We start from the raw sequence: 4,442 nt of genomic DNA, 5'->3' as shown, positions 1-4,442 counted from the left end.
AAGACTATAAGAAGTAATTAAATGACAAAACCTAAGCTGGACTTTTGTCCCAGGGGGGTCGGTCCAATGTCTGAAAGCATTTTATTCCACTCTAAACAAGTACTGTGCTAATCCCCCTGGAATGCAGCATTTATTACTTACCTGGCAGGTGTGAAGTGCTAAGTGTTAAAGGGATTATCTCCCCCTCCTTCTCTCCACCTCCTGCTTTGTTCTGAAAAATCAGAAGAAGAGGGGGAGGAGATAATCCCCTTCAAATGGAGCATTTATTACCACAGTTGGGCTTGAAGCGCTGCTTTCCGAGGGGAGTCATCACAGGTGAGTCTCCTTATACAAGTATTAAACCCCACTGTAAACAAGCCAAATCCTCATACTATTTTGACTGCTGCTTACTTGTGAAAGTTCAAGACCTTTTACTGTTCTTTCCAATAGTTGGAATTCCACTGTCTCAAGCTGCGTTCTTGTTATTATATTACGGGTATTGGTACATTTGGCTAACAGATACAATCATTTCTAGTGGTTGAAAGGCAATGTTTATTTTTATATTTTCATTTCCATTTTCCACATTTTTTTTTTCCTTTTTACTTTCAGATTTAAGCCTCAAAAAACAAAACCAACCACCAAACAAAACCTTCAGTATGTTCCTACAGGTATGTGTTGGGTGAATTTGCTAATTTCAAAAGCATTAATTCTTTGTGTCACAGACAACTGACTTTGTGAGAATTTCAGCAATGCAACTTCTTGCTACAGATTTGCTAGAGAAGCTTCTTTTGCTGGAGATGATCTCCTCCTTCATTTCAGTCAAAATCAGTTAAATCAGAGCTATGCCATGGTACAGATCCTAAATCAACCTCATTTATACATCTACTTGCATTTCAGGCCTCTCTTCTATGCTGACAGCACAGGTGTTGCTTTGTGCTCATTCTGACGTGGTTTGTCTGAGAAAACTTACAAATATAGGAAAAGAGTAGTGGGTCAGAGAACGTCCATGTAACTATAGCACCAGAGAGGGAAAGCAAGTCTAATTGAACTTCATTAAGGTTGTTGTGAAGCTGCAGGCCGTTTTCCTGTAGTGGGTTAGGAAGCAAACAGCAATTTCAAATCAATTAGTGTTTGATGAATTTTCTTCATGAAAAGACATTAAAGTGAGAGAAAGTGTTAGCTGCTGTAGCCAGGGAGAACCAGGTGAGTAAGCCTGCCCATGTTCCTGGAGCAGACACAGTAACAATTATGATTGCACCAAAGGTTGTGATTTTTCAATTATTTTTTTATCAAGGCATGTGGAATGTAGAGAAAAAATGATCGGTAAAAATACGTGAGAAAGGATTCTAGTAAAAATTGCCCTTTGAAGCCAAGAGCTTGTTAATTCTGTGGAAGTAACATTGGGGGGGGACAAAACTCTGGCTTTTTTTTTGTAACCTCATGCTATTTCATTGAGACTTAAAATTCCTGCAAGGTATTCAGTGTATCTGCATTGTAAGAATAGCTCTTCAAGGAAAAAGACTTCATTCTGTACGTTCTCATGAAGATTGAGCTCCAAATGCAGTTTGTCAATTAGAAAATCAGTGCAGATTTCAATATATGCTTAACTTAGGCTCTGATATGGAAAGATTTAAGGATGAATTTCCAGTATTCCCGTAGTCTTTTATTTTTAACTGTCATTCAGGTGTATGAAATGCAAAAAGTGCAAACACCGCAGTGGGTGGTGAAGAAACAAAATAAAAAGGAATTGTCACACACACATTATTTTCTTGTATGTAAGCCAGCTTGTAATGCAGATGCTTAGTTAGTCTGACACTGATTAAATCCTTTGAGCAGAACCTCTGATATTTTGTATTTTTTGTCTTTCTGCTAACTGTGCAAAAACTTAGGTGCATGACTTGCTTCTGTTATTCTTACATTTGAGAGAATTTCTAATTCATTTGCAATGCTACCAGCTTTCAGGGCTCACAAAGAGGTTCAGTAACTATACTTGCCTTTATTTTCAGCCACTGACAGCATGCTACAGAAAAGGAGAATTAAGGATAAATGGCATGCTTAGTATTGGAGTGCCTAAAATACCTACTTTGTTCCAGGAAAGCTGTTACTCTCTTGGTGCTGCTTTTTCATTCAATTCTAAGAACAAAATCTCCAAGCTAAATTTGTGTTTGCACCTATTTGTTTCACACAATACAGCAGTGTTGTCAAAGAAAATATTTTTCCAAAATATGTTTCTTTGAAGAATCAGAACATTCAAGAATTTAGCATGGTTAATGCAGAAATGGGTTAGGATATATGTAAGCATACTGACAATTCCAATACACAGCTGTATTTCTTCTTTTATCCTGTACATTTTGTTGAATCTTAGGCTCATGCGTTTTGCCGCTTAAATTACAAGGTGATTCAGTTATGAGAGGATACTATTTGAATTATGTTTTTTTTATGTTTTATTTATATATATATATATATATATATTTTTTTTTTTAATAAAAAGGGCTAGATATTATATTTCCAAATACTGGGTTGCTGGATACCTAGGGCTTATTATGCTTTCAGTTATTTTGTAGTTATTTTGTGAAACCAGAAATGTTAATAGTGTATTATTTGATATATTTTTTTTTTTACCCACTGTCCTCCTGCTAATAAATTTGTCAAACAGTGAAGGAACAGAAATACTGTGAGATCAGTTAAACTGAACAGCCAGTGTAAACAATCTGGCATCTCTTTATAACACATCCAGAGCATTCAGAATATGTTTATGAATTCTAAGTATGCTCACAGTCAATCTGCATGCCTCATAAATGCTTCTGAAATTAATGAAAAACTAACAATTGTAATCTTTCTCTTTGATGAATATTATTTAGTTTATATTCATTTCCTTGCTAGACTGGAATATTTTTCTTTCCTGTCAAGTGAAAAAGAAACTGCAGTAAGATCTGAAACATATAACTGAAGATGCAATAATAATTTTGTTATATAACTGCATTGTTAGATTCAGTAAGTAGGTCTTTTTGTATTCATTTGCAGGTGCAACATGATGTCCCTATGGGCCAAAATGTCTTTTATTTGATGTTCTGACTGTTCATTATACCAAGAATCTTCTGAAAAGCAAAGTGACTTGCACTGGAGGTACACAGATATTAGCGATTCCTAGGAAAAGGAGAATTCTTAAAAAATATGTAAAATTGCAGTTGTTATACACTGAGCTCAGTTTCTTTTAAACCTGTATTTTGTATTATTCTGATATTTAAAAAACACTGCCCTAGGTGACAACAAGGTAAGTCTCCTAATGAGATCATGTACCCAGGGAACTGTGTATGGAGCTGAATATCCGCTTCAATGCATTGGAAATTATGTTGATAAGACTGGGATACCTCAAAGTTTGCACCAGGAAGGTCTCATGGATGTCCACAAAGGGGGGAGGGGGAAAAAAAAAAAGAATGCTGTCTGCAAGACTGTCAGGACAAATTGAACAGATAGGCTGACAGTAGCAGTTTCCTGGATCGTGTCATTACCTGTGATAAGACATGGTATCACCACTACAAGCTGGAGTCAGAATGACAGTCTACAGAGTGGTGATGTGAATTCTCCATCAAAGGAAAAGTTCATGATGCAGCCTGCACAGGTAAAGTGATGTGCATTGTCTTTTGTGATAGGAAAGAGGTGATCCTTCTGGTTTTCCTGAAACCTGGACAAACCACCAATTCTGACATGACATTGCAACACTGACTAAGCTGACGGCTTGAACTTGTAGAGTCAGGCCATAGAAGAAGACAACAGTTCTACTGCAACAAGAATGCCAGGCCCCATGCTGGTCTGATGACTGTAGAGCACATTGCCAGTCTTGGCTGGATTGTCTTAACACACCCACTGTATCATTGGGATTTGGCTCCTTCTTTATCTGTTTGGGCCAGTGAAAGATGGCTTGGGCAACATTTTCCTAGCAATGACTATCATACTATCATAGCAACTGTGAAACAGTGGGTCACCTTTGCTGGTGCAGACTTTTGAGTGTACCATGCAGGCTCTTGTCCATCCCTAGCAAAAATGCATACTTAATGGTAGTGGCTACCTTGAAAAATAGCATTTTAATTTGCTCTATCAGATAGTGTTATTGTGCTCTTTGTATTTGTTGTAGTTATACTGGAAATAAATAGGACAAATTACTTTTGGGCTGACTTGTATACACTATCGCAGAAAATCATAGAATCGTGAAACCATAGAATGACTTGGGTTGAAAGGGACCTTAAAGATCACTTAATTCCAGATCCCCTCCTGTGGACAGCATTGTCATCCACCAGATCAAGTTACTCAGGGCTCCATTCAACCCGGCCTTAAACACCTAGGAGATGATGTATCCACTTCTCTGGCAACATGTTCCAGTGCCTCTTCATCCCAAGCAAATAATCTATATAATTTTTATTAAAAGCAAATATTGTATTTTAATTTCCAGATTTCCATGAAAA

The 4,442-nt window shown here is 37.1% G+C and overlaps 1 long non-coding RNA gene across 1 annotated transcript; it reads left to right on the top strand.

The window, feature by feature from the left end:
• The first annotated feature begins 214 nt into the window (after window positions 1-214).
• Window positions 215-3,709, top strand: LOC122180583. Its single transcript, XR_006179172.1, has 4 exons — window positions 215-315; window positions 589-647; window positions 3,004-3,105; window positions 3,633-3,709. It is a non-coding gene; the product is annotated as an uncharacterized LOC122180583 (long non-coding RNA).
• The last annotated feature ends 733 nt before the right edge of the window (window positions 3,710-4,442 follow it).

This window comes from Lagopus leucura, unplaced genomic scaffold (assembly GCF_019238085.1).
Source record: "Lagopus leucura isolate 7727_CA_CO unplaced genomic scaffold, USGS_WTPT01 Super-Scaffold_100008, whole genome shotgun sequence".
Classification (NCBI taxonomy): domain Eukaryota; kingdom Metazoa; phylum Chordata; class Aves; order Galliformes; family Phasianidae; genus Lagopus; species Lagopus leucura.
This window is presented reverse-complemented; position numbering and strand designations above follow the sequence as displayed.